This window comes from Saccoglossus kowalevskii, chromosome 4 (assembly GCF_978046115.1).
Source record: "Saccoglossus kowalevskii chromosome 4, keSacKowa6.1, whole genome shotgun sequence".
In the NCBI taxonomy this organism is placed as follows: domain Eukaryota; kingdom Metazoa; phylum Hemichordata; class Enteropneusta; family Harrimaniidae; genus Saccoglossus; species Saccoglossus kowalevskii.
In genome coordinates this window covers 29,109,861-29,126,109 of record NC_140644.1, presented here as the reverse complement: position 1 = coordinate 29,126,109, position 16,249 = coordinate 29,109,861, and the positions used below count along the sequence as shown (strand labels likewise).

General features: G+C 37.1%; 5 non-coding genes across 5 annotated transcripts; all 5 read left to right on the top strand.

Moving 5' to 3' along the window:
• The first annotated feature begins 141 nt into the window (after window positions 1–141).
• Window positions 142–241, top strand: TRNAI-UAU (transfer RNA isoleucine (anticodon UAU)). The gene is made up of 2 exons: window positions 142–179; window positions 206–241. It is a non-coding gene; the product is annotated as a tRNA-Ile (tRNA).
• A 3,658-nt stretch (window positions 242–3,899) lies between these two features.
• Window positions 3,900–3,999, top strand: TRNAI-UAU (transfer RNA isoleucine (anticodon UAU)). Its single transcript has 2 exons — window positions 3,900–3,937; window positions 3,964–3,999. It is a non-coding gene; the product is annotated as a tRNA-Ile (tRNA).
• A 2,996-nt stretch (window positions 4,000–6,995) lies between these two features.
• On the top strand, window positions 6,996–7,095 carry TRNAI-UAU (transfer RNA isoleucine (anticodon UAU)). Its single transcript has 2 exons — window positions 6,996–7,033; window positions 7,060–7,095. It is a non-coding gene; the product is annotated as a tRNA-Ile (tRNA).
• Window positions 7,096–11,053: 3,958 nt separating this feature from the next.
• On the top strand, window positions 11,054–11,153 carry TRNAI-UAU (transfer RNA isoleucine (anticodon UAU)). The gene is made up of 2 exons: window positions 11,054–11,091; window positions 11,118–11,153. It is a non-coding gene; the product is annotated as a tRNA-Ile (tRNA).
• Window positions 11,154–13,946: 2,793 nt separating this feature from the next.
• On the top strand, window positions 13,947–14,046 carry TRNAI-UAU (transfer RNA isoleucine (anticodon UAU)). The gene is made up of 2 exons: window positions 13,947–13,984; window positions 14,011–14,046. It is a non-coding gene; the product is annotated as a tRNA-Ile (tRNA).
• Window positions 14,047–16,249: the final 2,203 nt, after the last annotated feature.

Below are 16,249 nucleotides of genomic sequence, written 5' to 3'. Positions count from 1 at the left end.
TATATTCGTACAATTATATATGAACCGTCAAATTTAAATAAAGAGAACTAATATTAAAATTCCACGATATTTCTGACGCAAGTTGTATTGAACAAAATGCGGTTATCCTATTGAAAGTGCACTCAATTGGTTGTTTCATCTTCCCCAGTGGCACAATCGGTTAGCGCGCCGTACTTATAAGGCAGTACTGCTCGGTTACAGAGTAATACGGAGGTTGTGAGTTCGAGCCTCACCTGGGGAATGAGTATGTTTTGAATCCACGAATTGGAGAATAATTGAATCGAAACACTTATGATCGCAAATTCCATTCGCGATCCAATCTCCAGCATTTAGTTTCATCTAATTTAAATGACATCGATCGCCATTTATATGGTCGCAAAATACGTCGAATTTGAGTTAAAAGACCTGCTTAACCCCACTCAATTAAAATGGATAAATGGCATCACAGCTGACGTATATATCTAACTATAATTGCATGCAATCCTATGAAGTGCTGTTTTTTTATTTTAATTACCCAGTGTTTACCAAGCCTGCTAAAAATGTCCAGTGGTGATGCACTATTTAGGCAGAAGAATAAATGTCATTGACTTGCTCAAGATGGTTATATAGTTCTACGATTTTGAGGGCGCTGTTTAGCAGACTGTTTGTTTGAGCGCTATCTTGTGATCGTTTACTGATTGGCAAATTGAAATTACGGATGATCTATGTTCATTTCAAGAATGATATTCAATAATTTTCACGTACATTACATTTCATTTATCCATGCTATAAAACAATAACCCAATACACTTTATATAGATTATGTAACAGGTGAGATATTTATGAAAGTGCGAAGCACATGATATTACGGATAACACAATAGGTGAATTTGTTCGATTATCGCCATTAAGTGCTGTATTTTAATTAGGAGTTAATGTCATTTGTTTTCCTGCTCTCTGATTGGGTTATTTTGAATAATATGCAAATTTCAATGTGACCTATGGTCTACCTTGTTGACTCAAACCATTCTTAAATTCAAAAAAAATACATCATTCGAAATGACGATGCACAATCCAAGAGGTAACTTAATGTATGTGGCAGATGTTTACTCACGCACACAGCATATGTATGCCAATCCACCGTATACCAGTAATTTCAACTCTCACAGTACATTGTCATGCATAGACCGACCGGCGTATAGCTTCGTAGCACTATCGTCTTGGCTATAAAGTCATACGCAGAACAGAGGGCTACATTGAAAGATATCTACCGCTATATAGAGACAACTTGTCCGTATTATCGTGTGCAGGGCCCTTGCTGGAAGAATTCAATCCGTCATAACTTCTCTTTGAACAAATGCTTCATCAAGAGTCCTCGTAGTATACATGCCCTGACTCACGGTCATTTCTGGAGACTAGCAGAGGGTTGGAAAGAAATGTTTGCTGAAAGCGACTTCCGCCGCCGTCGTCGAGGATATAAGAAATCCAATAACCACGAGTTTATAACAACTAACAGCCAAGCGAAGGAGGATTATATTGCGCGATATAAACCTGAATGCACGCCGTCGTCGGTGGAGTCATGCAAGAAACAGACGCCAAATTACGTTTACTCGATTACACATAGCGAGAGAACACAAGAAAGACATGTAAACAGAAAACAGATTAGTGACTTTAGTATTGCCAAAATACTACGTTGTCAGTCGAAACGAAAAGCCGGCCACTGTGATGTATCGGACAATAAAATGATTAAGCGTGTTGGACGTATTGTTAGTAATGTCACAAAAGACACTGCGCGTGACATTCCTGGTCAATCATTCAATGCAAGTAGTCAGATATCTTCAATTCGAGTCATTTTGTATTACCCACCAGTTTCAAGAAAGTTTTAATAATAAACAGTGCTGCTAAATATCAGCCACGTATGAGTGTATTTGTTCTGTATATGTATTACTTTTAACTTATATTCGTACAATTATATATGAACCGTCAAATTTAAATAAAGAGAACTAATATTAAAATTCCACGATATTTCTGACGCAAGTTGTATTGAACAAAATGCGGTTATCCTATTGAAAGTGCACTCAATTTTTTGTTTCATCTTCCCCTGTGGCACAAACGGTTAGCACGCCGTACTTATATGGCAGTACTGCTCTGTTACTGAGTAATGCGGAGGTTGTGAGTTCGAGCCTCACCTGGGGAATGAGTATGTTTTGAATCCACGAATTGGAGAATAATTGAATCGAAACATTTCCAAATCGCAAATTCCATTCGCGATCCAATCTCCAGCATTTAGTTTCATCTAATTTAAATGACATCGATCGCCATTTATATGGTCGCAAAATACGTCGAATTTGAGTTAAAAGACCTGCTTAACCCCACTCAATTAAAATGGATAAATTGCATCGTATGAGTATGAGTGTATTTGTTCTGTATATGTATTACTTTTAACTTATATTCGTACAATTATATATGAATTTAAATAAAGAGAACTAATATTAAAATTCCACGATATTTCTGACGCAAGTTGTATTGAACAAAATGCGGTTGTTCTATTGAAAGTGCACTCAATTGGTTGTTTCATCTTCTCCAGTGGCACAATCGGTTATCGCGCCAATCGGTTATCGCGCCGTACTTATATGGCAGTACTGCTCTGTTACTGAGTAATGCGGAGGTTGTGAGTTCGAGCCTCACCTGGGGAATGAGTATGTTTTGAATCCACGAATTGGAGAATAATTTGAATCGAAACATTTTCAAATCGCAAATGGCATTTGTTTTCCTGCTCTCTGATTGGGTTATTTTGAGTAATATGCAGATTTCAAGGTGACTTATGGTCTACCTTGTTGACTCAAACCATTCTTAAATTCACAAAAAATACATCATTCGAGATGACGATGCACAATCCAAGAGGTAACTTAATGTATGCTGCAGATGTTTACTCACGCACACAGCATATGTATGCCAATCCACCGTATACCAGTAATTTCAACTCTCACAGTACATTGTCATGCACAGACCGACCGCCGTATAGCTTCGTAGCGCTTATCGTCTTGGCTATAAGGTCATACGCGGAACAGAGGGCTACATTGAAAGATGTCTACCGCTATATAGAGACAACTTTTCCGTATTATCGTGTGAAGAGCCTTGGCTGGAAGAATTCAATCCGTCATAACCTCTCTTTGAACAATTGCTTCATCAAGAGTCCTCGTAGTATACATGACCTGACTCACGGTCATTTCTGGAGACTAGCAGAGGGTTGGAAAGAAATGTTTGCTGAAAGTGACTTCCGCCGCCGTCGTCGAGGATATAAGAAATCCAATAACCACGAGTTTATAACAACTAACAGCCAAGCGAACGAGGATTATATTGCGCGATATAAACATGAAAGCACGCCGTCGTCGGTGGAGTCATGCAAGAAACAGACGCTAAATTACGTTTACTCGATTACACATAGCGAGAGAACACAAGAAAGACATGTAAACGGAAATGAGTTTAGTGACTTTAGTATTGCCAAAATACTACGTTGTCAGTCGAAACGAAAAGCCGGCCACTGTGATGTATCGGACAATAAAAGGATTAAACGTGTTGGACGTATTGTTAGTAATGTCACAAAAGACACTGCGCGTGACATTCCTGGCCAATCTTTCAATGCAAGTAGTCAGATATCTTCAATTCGAGTCATTTTGTATTACCCATCAGTTTCAAGAAAGTTTTAATAATAAACCGTGCTGCTAAATATCAGCTACGTGTGAGTGTATTTGTTCTGTATATGTATTACTTTTAACTTATATTCGTACAATTATATATGAACCGTCAAATTTAAATAAAGAGAACTAATATTAAAATTCCACGATATTTCTGACGCAAGTTGTATTGAACAAAATGCGGTTATCCTATTGAACGTGCCCTCAATTGGTTGTTTCATCTTCCCCAGTGGCACAATCGGTTAGCGCGCCGTACTTATATGGCAGTACTGCTCTGTTACTGAGTAATGCGGAGGTTGTGAGTTCGAGCCTCACTTGGGGAATGAGTATGTTTTGAATCCACGAATTGGAGAATAATTGAATCGAAACATTTCCAAATCGCAAATTCCATTCGCGATCCAATCCCCAGCATTTAGTTTCATCTAATTTAAATGACATCGATCGCCATTTATATGGTCGCAAAATACGTCGAATTTGAGTTAAAAGACCTGCTTAACCCGACTCAATTAAAATGGATAAATGTCATCACAGCTAACGTATATATCTAACTATAATTGCATGCAATCCTATGAAGTGCTGTTTTTTTTTACTTTATTTACCCAGTGTTTACCAAGCCAAACGTCCAGTGGTGATGCACTATTTAGGCAGAAGAATAAATGTCATTGACTTGCTCAAGACGGTTGTATAGTTCTACGATTTTGAGGGCGCTGTTTTTCAGACTGATTGTGTGAGCGCTATCTTGTGATCGTTTACTGATTGGCAAATTGAAATTACGGATGATCTATGTTCATTTCAAGAATGATATTCAATAATTATCACGTATATTACATTTCATTGATCCATGCTATAAAACAATAACCCAATACACTTTATATAGATTATGTAACAGATGAGATATTTATGAAAGTGCGAAACACATGATATTACGGATAACACAATAGGTGAATTTGTTCGATTATCGCCATTAAGTGCTGTATTTTAATTAGGAGTTAATGTCATTTGTTTTCCTGCTCTCTGATTGGGTTATTTTGAATAATATGCAAATTTCAATGTGACCTATGGTCAACCTTGTTGACTCAAACCATTCTTAAATTCACAAAAAATACATCATTCGAAATGACGATGCACAATCCAAGATGTAACTTAACGTATGCTGTAGATGTTTAAACACGCACACAACATATGTATGCCAATCCACCGTTCACCAGTAATTTCAACTCTCACAGTACATTGTCATGCATAGACCGACCGCCGTATAGCTTCGTAGCACTATCGTCTTGGCTATAAGGTCATACGCGGAACAGAGGGCTACATTGAAAGATATCTACATCTATATAGAGACAACTATTCCGTATTATCGTGTGAAGAGCCTTGGCTGGAAGAATTCAATCCGTCATAACCTCTCTTTGAACAATTGCTTCATCAAGAGTCCTCGTAGTATACATGACCTGACACACGGTCATTTCTGGAGACTAGCAGAGGGTTGGAAAGAAATGTTTGCTGAAAGTGACTTCCGCCGCCGTCGTCGAGGATATAAGAAATCCGATAACCACGAGTTTATAACAACTAACAGCCAAGCGAAGGAGGATTATATTGCGCGATATAAACCTGAAAGCACGCCGTCGTCGGTGGAGTCATGCAAGAAACAGACGCCAAATTACGTTTACTCGATTACACATAGCGAGAGAACACAAGAAAGACATGTAAACAGAAAACAGATTAGTGACTTTAGTATTGCCAAAATACTACGTTGTCAGTCGAAACGAAAAGCCGGCCACTGTGATGTATCGGACAATAAAATGATTAAGCGTGTTGGACGTATTGTTAGTAATGTCACAAAAGACACTGCGCGTGACATTCCTGGTCAATCATTCAATGCAAGTAGTCAGATATCTTCAATTCGAGTCATTTTGTATTACCCACCAGTTTCAAGAAAGTTTTAATAATAAACAGTGCTGCTAAATATCAGCCACGTATGAGTGTATTTGTTCTGTATATGTATTACTTTTAACTTATATTCGTACAATTATATATGAACCGTCAAATTTAAATAAAGAGAACTAATATTAAAATTCCACGATATTTCTGACGCAAGTTGTATTGAACAAAATGCGGTTATCCTATTGAAAGTGCACTCAATTTTTTGTTTCATCTTCCCCAGTGGCACAAACGGTTAGCACGCCGTACTTATATGGCAGTACTGCTCTGTTACTGAGTAATGCGGAGGTTGTGAGTTCGAGCCTCACCTGGGGAATGAGTATGTTTTGAATCCACGAATTGGAGAATAATTGAATCGAAACATTTCCAAATCGCAAATTCCATTCGCGATCCAATCTCCAGCATTTAGTTTCATCTAATTTAAATGACATCGATCACCATTTATATGGTCGCAAAATACGTCGAATTTGAGTTAAAAGACCTGCTTAACCCCACTCAATTAAAATGGATAAATGTCATCACAGCTGACGTATATATCTAATTATAATTGCATGCAATCCTATGAAGTGCTGTTTTTTTTTTACTTTATTTACCCAGGGTTTACCAAGCCGAACGTCCAGTGGTGATGCACTATTTAGGCAGAAGAATAAATGTCATTGACTTGATTAAGACGGTTATATATTTCTACGATTTTGAGGGCGCTGTTAGGCAGACTGTTTGTTTGAGCGCTATCTTGTGATCGTTTACTGATTGGCAAATTGAAATTACGGATGATCTATGTTCATTTCAAGAATGATATTCAATAATTTTCACGTCTATTACATTTCATTGATCCATGCTATAAAACAATAACCCAATACACTTTATATAGATTATGTAACAGGTGAGATATTTATGAAAGTGCGAAGCACATGATATTACGGATAACACAATAGGTGAATTTGTTCGATTATCGCCATTAAGTGCTGTATTTTAATTAGGAGTTAATGTCATTTGTTTTCCTGCTCTCTGATTGGGTTATTTTGAATAATATGCAAATTTCAATGTGACCTATGGTCTACCTTGTTGACTCAAACCATTCTTAAATTCACAAAAAATACATCATTCGAAATGACGATGCACAATCCAAGATGTAACTTAATGTATGCTGCAGATGTTTACTCACGCACACAGCATCGTATGAGTATGAGTGTATTTGCATCGTATGAGTATGAGTGTATTTGTTCTGTATATGTATTACTTTTAACTTATATTCGTACAATTATATATGAATTTAAATAAAGAGAACTAATATTAAAATTCCACGATATTTCTGACGCAAGTTGTATTGAACAAAATGCGGTTGTTCTATTGAAAGTGCACTCAATTGGTTGTTTCATCTTCTCCAGTGGCACAATCGGTTATCGCGCCGTACTTATATGGCAGTACTGCTCTGTTACTGAGTAATGCGGAGGTTGTGAGTTCGAGCCTCACCTGGGGAATGAGTATGTTTTGAATCCACGAATTGGAGAATAATTTGAATCGAAACACTTATGATCGCAAATTCCATTCGCGATCCAATCTCCAGCATTTAGTTTCATCTAATTTAAATGACATAGATCGCCATTTATATGGTCGCATAATACGTCGAATTTGAGTTAAAAGACCTGCTTAACCCGACTCAATTAAAATGGATAAATTGCATCACAGCTGACGTATATATCTAACTATAATTGCATGCAATCCTATGAAGTGCTGTTTTTTACTTTATTTACCCAGTGTTTACCAAGCCTGCTAAAAACGACTAGTGGTGATGCACTATTTAGGCAGAAGAATAAATGTCATTGACTTGCTCAAGACGGTTACTAGTATATAGTTCTACGATTTTGAGGGCGCTGTTTAGCAGACTGTTTGTTTGAGCGCTATCTTGTGATAGTTTACTGATTGGCAAATTGAAATTACGGATGATCTATGTTCATTTCAAGAATGATATTCAATAATTTTCACGTCTATTACATTTCATTGATCCATGCTATAAAACAATAACCCAATACACTTTATATAGATTATGTAACAGGTGAGATATTTATGAAAGTGCGAAGCACATGATATTACGGATAACACAATAGGTGAATTTGTTCGATTATCGCCATTAAGTGCTGTATTTTAATTAGGAGTTAATGTCATTTGTTTTCCTGCTCTCTGATTGGGTTATTTTGAATAATATGCAAATTTCAATGTGACCTATGGTCAACCTTGTTGACTCAAACCATTCTTAAATTCACAAAAAATACATTATTCGAAATGACGATGCACAATCCAAGATGTAACTTAACGTATGCTGTAGATGTTTAAACACGCACACAACATATGTATGCCAATCCACCGTACACCAGTAATTTCAACTCTCACAGTACATTGTCATGCATAGACCGACCGCCGTATAGCTTCGTAGAACTATCGTCTTGGCTATAAGGTCATACGCGGAACAGAGGGCTACATTGAAAGATATCTACCTCTATATAGAGACAACTTTTCCGTATTATCGTAGTTTCATCTAATTTAAATGACATCGATCGCCATTTATATGGTCGCAAAATACGTCGAATTTGAGTTAAAATACCTGCTTAACCCGACTCAATTAAAATGGATAAATGGAATCACAGCTGACGTATATATCTAACTATAATTGCATGCAATCCTATGAAGAGCTGATTTGTTTACTTTATTTACCCAGTGTTTACCAAGACTGCTAAAAACGTCCAGTGGTGATGCACTATTTAGGCTGAAGAATAAATGTCATTGACTTGCTCAAGACGGTTATATAGTTTTACGATTTTGAGGGCGCTGTTTTGCAGACTGATTGTTTGAACGCTATCTTGTGATCGTTTACTGATTGGCAAATTGAAATTACGGATGATCTATGTTCATTTCAAGAATGATATTCAATGATTTTCACGTACATTACATTTCATTGATCCATGCTATAAAACAATCACCCAATACACTTTATATAGATTATGTAACAGGTGAGATATTTATGAATGTGCGAAGCACATGATATTACGGATAACACAATAGGTGAATTTGTTCGATTATCGCCATTAAGTGCTGTATTTTAATTAGGGGTTAATGGCATTTGTTTTCCTGCTCTCTGATTGGGTTATTTTGAGTAATATGCAGATTTCAAGGTGACTTATGGTCTACCTTGTTGACTCAAACCATTCTTAAATTCACAAAAAATACATCATTCGAGATGACGATGCACAATCCAAGAGGTAACTTAATGTATGCTGCAGATGTTTACTCACGCACACAGCATATGTATGCCAATCCACCGTATACCAGTAATTTCAACTCTCACAGTACATTGTCATGCACAGACCGACCGCCGTATAGCTTCGTAGCGCTTATCGTCTTGGCTATAAGGTCATACGCGGAACAGAGGGCTACATTGAAAGATGTCTACCGCTATATAGAGACAACTTTTCCGTATTATCGTGTGAAGAGCCTTGGCTGGAAGAATTCAATCCGTCATAACCTCTCTTTGAACAATTGCTTCATCAAGAGTCCTCGTAGTATACATGACCTGACTCACGGTCATTTCTGGAGACTAGCAGAGGGTTGGAAAGAAATGTTTGCTGAAAGTGACTTCCGCCGCCGTCGTCGAGGATATAAGAAATCCAATAACCACGAGTTTATAACAACTAACAGCCAAGCGAACGAGGATTATATTGCGCGATATAAACATGAAAGCACGCCGTCGTCGGTGGAGTCATGCAAGAAACAGACGCTAAATTACGTTTACTCGATTACACATAGCGAGAGAACACAAGAAAGACATGTAAACGGAAATGAGTTTAGTGACTTTAGTATTGCCAAAATACTACGTTGTCAGTCGAAACGAAAAGCCGGCCACTGTGATGTATCGGACAATAAAAGGATTAAACGTGTTGGACGTATTGTTAGTAATGTCACAAAAGACACTGCGCGTGACATTCCTGGCCAATCTTTCAATGCAAGTAGTCAGATATCTTCAATTCGAGTCATTTTGTATTACCCATCAGTTTCAAGAAAGTTTTAATAATAAACCGTGCTGCTAAATATCAGCTACGTGTGAGTGTATTTGTTCTGTATATGTATTACTTTTAACTTATATTCGTACAATTATATATGAACCGTCAAATTTAAATAAAGAGAACTAATATTAAAATTCCACGATATTTCTGACGCAAGTTGTATTGAACAAAATGCGGTTATCCTATTGAAAGTGCACTCAATTTTTTGTTTCATCTTCCCCAGTGGCACAAACGGTTAGCACGCCGTACTTATATGGCAGTACTGCTCTGTTACTGAGTAATGCGGAGGTTGTGAGTTCGAGCCTCACCTGGGGAATGAGTATGTTTTGAATCCACGAATTGGAGAATAATTGAATCGAAACATTTCCAAATCGCAAATTCCATTCGCGATCCAATCTCCAGCATTTAGTTTCATCTAATTTAAATGACATCGATCACCATTTATATGGTCGCAAAATACGTCGAATTTGAGTTAAAAGACCTGCTTAACCCCACTCAATTAAAATGGATAAATGTCATCACAGCTGACGTATATATCTAATTATAATTGCATGCAATCCTATGAAGTGCTGTTTTTTTTTTACTTTATTTACCCAGGGTTTACCAAGCCGAACGTCCAGTGGTGATGCACTATTTAGGCAGAAGAATAAATGTCATTGACTTGATTAAGACGGTTATATATTTCTACGATTTTGAGGGCGCTGTTAGGCAGACTGTTTGTTTGAGCGCTATCTTGTGATCGTTTACTGATTGGCAAATTGAAATTACGGATGATCTATGTTCATTTCAAGAATGATATTCAATAATTTTCACGTCTATTACATTTCATTGATCCATGCTATAAAACAATAACCCAATACACTTTATATAGATTATGTAACAGGTGAGATATTTATGAAAGTGCGAAGCACATGATATTACGGATAACATAATAGGTGAATTTGTTCGATTATCGCCATTAAGTGCTGTATTTTAATTAGGAGTTAATGTCATTTGTTTTCCTGCTCTCTGATTGGGTTATTTTGAATAATATGCAAATTTCAATGTGACCTATGGTCTACCTTGTTGACTCAAACCATTCTTAAATTCACAAAAAATACATCATTCGAAATGACGATGCACAATCCAAGATGTAACTTAATGTATGCTGCAGATGTTTACTCACGCACACAGCATCGTATGAGTATGAGTGTATTTGCATCGTATGAGTATGAGTGTATTTGTTCTGTATATGTATTACTTTTAACTTATATTCGTACAATTATATATGAATTTAAATAAAGAGAACTAATATTAAAATTCCACGATATTTCTGACGCAAGTTGTATTGAACAAAATGCGGTTGTTCTATTGAAAGTGCACTCAATTGGTTGTTTCATCTTCTCCAGTGGCACAATCGGTTATCGCGCCGTACTTATATGGCAGTACTGCTCTGTTACTGAGTAATGCGGAGGTTGTGAGTTCGAGCCTCACCTGGGGAATGAGTATGTTTTGAATCCACGAATTGGAGAATAATTTGAATCGAAACACTTATGATCGCAAATTCCATTCGCGATCCAATCTCCAGCATTTAGTTTCATCTAATTTAAATGACATAGATCGCCATTTATATGGTCGCATAATACGTCGAATTTGAGTTAAAAGACCTGCTTAACCCGACTCAATTAAAATGGATAAATTGCATCACAGCTGACGTATATATCTAACTATAATTGCATGCAATCCTATGAAGTGCTGTTTTTTACTTTATTTACCCAGTGTTTACCAAGCCTGCTAAAAACGACTAGTGGTGATGCACTATTTAGGCAGAAGAATAAATGTCATTGACTTGCTCAAGACGGTTACTAGTATATAGTTCTACGATTTTGAGGGCGCTGTTTAGCAGACTGTTTGTTTGAGCGCTATCTTGTGATAGTTTACTGATTGGCAAATTGAAATTACGGATGATCTATGTTCATTTCAAGAATGATATTCAATAATTTTCACGTCTATTACATTTCATTGATCCATGCTATAAAACAATAACCCAATACACTTTATATAGATTATGTAACAGGTGAGATATTTATGAAAGTGCGAAGCACATGATATTACGGATAACACAATAGGTGAATTTGTTCGATTATCGCCATTAAGTGCTGTATTTTAATTAGGAGTTAATGTCATTTGTTTTCCTGCTCTCTGATTGGGTTATTTTGAATAATATGCAAATTTCAATGTGACCTATGGTCAACCTTGTTGACTCAAACCATTCTTAAATTCACAAAAAATACATTATTCGAAATGACGATGCACAATCCAAGATGTAACTTAACGTATGCTGTAGATGTTTAAACACGCACACAACATATGTATGCCAATCCACCGTACACCAGTAATTTCAACTCTCACAGTACATTGTCATGCATAGACCGACCGCCGTATAGCTTCGTAGAACTATCGTCTTGGCTATAAGGTCATACGCGGAACAGAGGGCTACATTGAAAGATATCTACCTCTATATAGAGACAACTTTTCCGTATTATCGTAGTTTCATCTAATTTAAATGACATCGATCGCCATTTATATGGTCGCAAAATACGTCGAATTTGAGTTAAAATACCTGCTTAACCCGACTCAATTAAAATGGATAAATGGAATCACAGCTGACGTATATATCTAACTATAATTGCATGCAATCCTATGAAGAGCTGATTTGTTTACTTTATTTACCCAGTGTTTACCAAGACTGCTAAAAACGTCCAGTGGTGATGCACTATTTAGGCTGAAGAATAAATGTCATTGACTTGCTCAAGACGGTTATATAGTTTTACGATTTTGAGGGCGCTGTTTTGCAGACTGATTGTTTGAACGCTATCTTGTGATCGTTTACTGATTGGCAAATTGAAATTACGGATGATCTATGTTCATTTCAAGAATGATATTCAATGATTTTCACGTACATTACATTTCATTGATCCATGCTATAAAACAATCACCCAATACACTTTATATAGATTATGTAACAGGTGAGATATTTATGAATGTGCGAAGCACATGATATTACGGATAACACAATAGGTGAATTTGTTCGATTATCGCCATTAAGTGCTGTATTTTAATTAGGGGTTAATGGCATTTGTTTTCCTGCTCTCTGATTGGGTTATTTTGAGTAATATGCAGATTTCAAGGTGACTTATGGTCTACCTTGTTGACTCAAACCATTCTTAAATTCACAAAAAATACATCATTCGAGATGACGATGCACAATCCAAGAGGTAACTTAATGTATGCTGCAGATGTTTACTCACGCACACAGCATATGTATGCCAATCCACCGTATACCAGTAATTTCAACTCTCACAGTACATTGTCATGCACAGACCGACCGCCGTATAGCTTCGTAGCGCTTATCGTCTTGGCTATAAGGTCATACGCGGAACAGAGGGCTACATTGAAAGATGTCTACCGCTATATAGAGACAACTTTTCCGTATTATCGTGTGAAGAGCCTTGGCTGGAAGAATTCAATCCGTCATAACCTCTCTTTGAACAATTGCTTCATCAAGAGTCCTCGTAGTATACATGACCTGACTCACGGTCATTTCTGGAGACTAGCAGAGGGTTGGAAAGAAATGTTTGCTGAAAGTGACTTCCGCCGCCGTCGTCGAGGATATAAGAAATCCAATAACCACGAGTTTATAACAACTAACAGCCAAGCGAACGAGGATTATATTGCGCGATATAAACATGAAAGCACGCCGTCGTCGGTGGAGTCATGCAAGAAACAGACGCTAAATTACGTTTACTCGATTACACATAGCGAGAGAACACAAGAAAGACATGTAAACGGAAATGAGTTTAGTGACTTTAGTATTGCCAAAATACTACGTTGTCAGTCGAAACGAAAAGCCGGCCACTGTGATGTATCGGACAATAAAAGGATTAAACGTGTTGGACGTATTGTTAGTAATGTCACAAAAGACACTGCGCGTGACATTCCTGGCCAATCTTTCAATGCAAGTAGTCAGATATCTTCAATTCGAGTCATTTTGTATTACCCATCAGTTTCAAGAAAGTTTTAATAATAAACCGTGCTGCTAAATATCAGCTACGTGTGAGTGTATTTGTTCTGTATATGTATTACTTTTAACTTATATTCGTACAATTATATATGAACCGTCAAATTTAAATAAAGAGAACTAATATTAAAATTCCACGATATTTCTGACGCAAGTTGTATTGAACAAAATGCGGTTATCCTATTGAACGTGCCCTCAATTGGTTGTTTCATCTTCCCCAGTGGCACAATCGGTTAGCGCGCCGTACTTATATGGCAGTACTGCTCTGTTACTGAGTAATGCGGAGGTTGTGAGTTCGAGCCTCACTTGGGGAATGAGTATGTTTTGAATCCACGAATTGGAGAATAATTGAATCGAAACATTTCCAAATCGCAAATTCCATTCGCGATCCAATCCCCAGCATTTAGTTTCATCTAATTTAAATGACATCGATCGCCATTTATATGGTCGCAAAATACGTCGAATTTGAGTTAAAAGACCTGCTTAACCCGACTCAATTAAAATGGATAAATGTCATCACAGCTAACGTATATATCTAACTATAATTGCATGCAATCCTATGAAGTGCTGTTTTTTTTTACTTTATTTACCCAGTGTTTACCAAGCCAAACGTCCAGTGGTGATGCACTATTTAGGCAGAAGAATAAATGTCATTGACTTGCTCAAGACGGTTGTATAGTTCTACGATTTTGAGGGCGCTGTTTTTCAGACTGATTGTGTGAGCGCTATCTTGTGATCGTTTACTGATTGGCAAATTGAAATGACGGATGATCTATGTTCATTTCAAGAATGATATTTAATAATTTTCACGTATATTACATTTCATTGATCCATGCTATAAAACAATAACCCAATACACTTTATATAGATTATGTAACAGGTGAGATATTTATGAAAGTGCGAAACACATGATATTACGGATAACACAATAGGTGAATTTGTTCGATTATCGCCATTAAGTGCTGTATTTTAATTAGGAGTTAATGTCATTTGTTTTCCTGCTCTCTGATTGGGTTATTTTGAATAATATGCAAATTTCAATGTGACCTATGGTCAACCTTGTTGACTCAAACCATTCTTAAATTCACAAAAAATACATCATTCGAAATGACGATGCACAATCCAAGATGTAACTTAACGTATGCTGTAGATGTTTAAACACGCACACAACATATGTATGCCAATCCACCGTTCACCAGTAATTTCAACTCTCACAGTACATTGTCATGCATAGACCGACCGCCGTATAGCTTCGTAGCACTATCGTCTTGGCTATAAGGTCATACGCGGAACAGAGGGCTACATTGAAAGATATCTACCTCTATATAGAGACAACTATTCCGTATTATCGTGTGAAGAGCCTTGGCTGGAAGAATTCAATCCGTCATAACCTCTCTTTGAACAATTGCTTCATCAAGAGTCCTCGTAGTATACATGACCTGACACACGGTCATTTCTGGAGACTAGCAGAGGGTTGGAAAGAAATGTTTGCTGAAAGTGACTTCCGCCGCCGTCGTCGAGGATATAAGAAATCCAATAACCACGAGTTTATAACAACTAACAGCCAAGCGAACGAGGATTATATATTGCGCGATATAAACCTGAAAGCACGCCGTCGTCGGTGGAGTCATGCAAGAAACAGACGCCAAATTACGTTTCCTCGATTACACATAGCGAGAGAACACAAGGAAGACATGTAAACGGAAAACAGTTTAGTGACTTTAGTATTGCCAAAATACTACATTGTCAGTCGAAACGAAAAGCCGGCAACTGTGATGTATCGGACAATAAAAGGATTAAACGTGTTGGACGTATTGTTAGTAATGTCACAAAAGACACTGCGCGTGACATTCCTGGTCAATCTTTCAATGCAAGTAGTCAGATATCTTCAATTCGAGTCATTTTGTATTACCCACCAGTTTCAAGAAAGTTTTGATAATAAACCGTGCTGCTAAATATCAGCTACGTATGAGTGTATTTGTTCTGTATATGTATTACTTTTAACTTATATTCGTACAATTATATATGAACCGTCAAATTTAAATAAAGAGAACTAATATTAAAATTCCACGATATTTCTGACGCAAGTTGTATTGAACAAAATGCGGTTATCCTATTGAACGTGCACTCAATTGGTTGTTTCATCTTCCCCAGTGGCACACTCGGTTAGCGCGCCGTACTTATATGACAGTACTGCTCTGTTACTGAGTAATGCGGAGGTTGTGACTTCGAGCCTCAGCTGGGGAATGAGTATGTTTTGAATCCACGAATTGGAGAATAATTGAATCGAAACATTTCCAAATCGCAAATTCCATTCGCGATCCAATCTCCAGCATTTAGTTTCGTCTAATTTAAATGACATCGATCACCATTTATATGGTCGCAAACTACGTCGAATTTGAGTTAAAAGACCTGCTTAACCCGACTCAATTAAAATGGATAAATGTCATCACAGCTGACGTATATATCTAATTATAATTGCATGCAATCCTATGAAGTGCTGTTTTTTTTTTACTT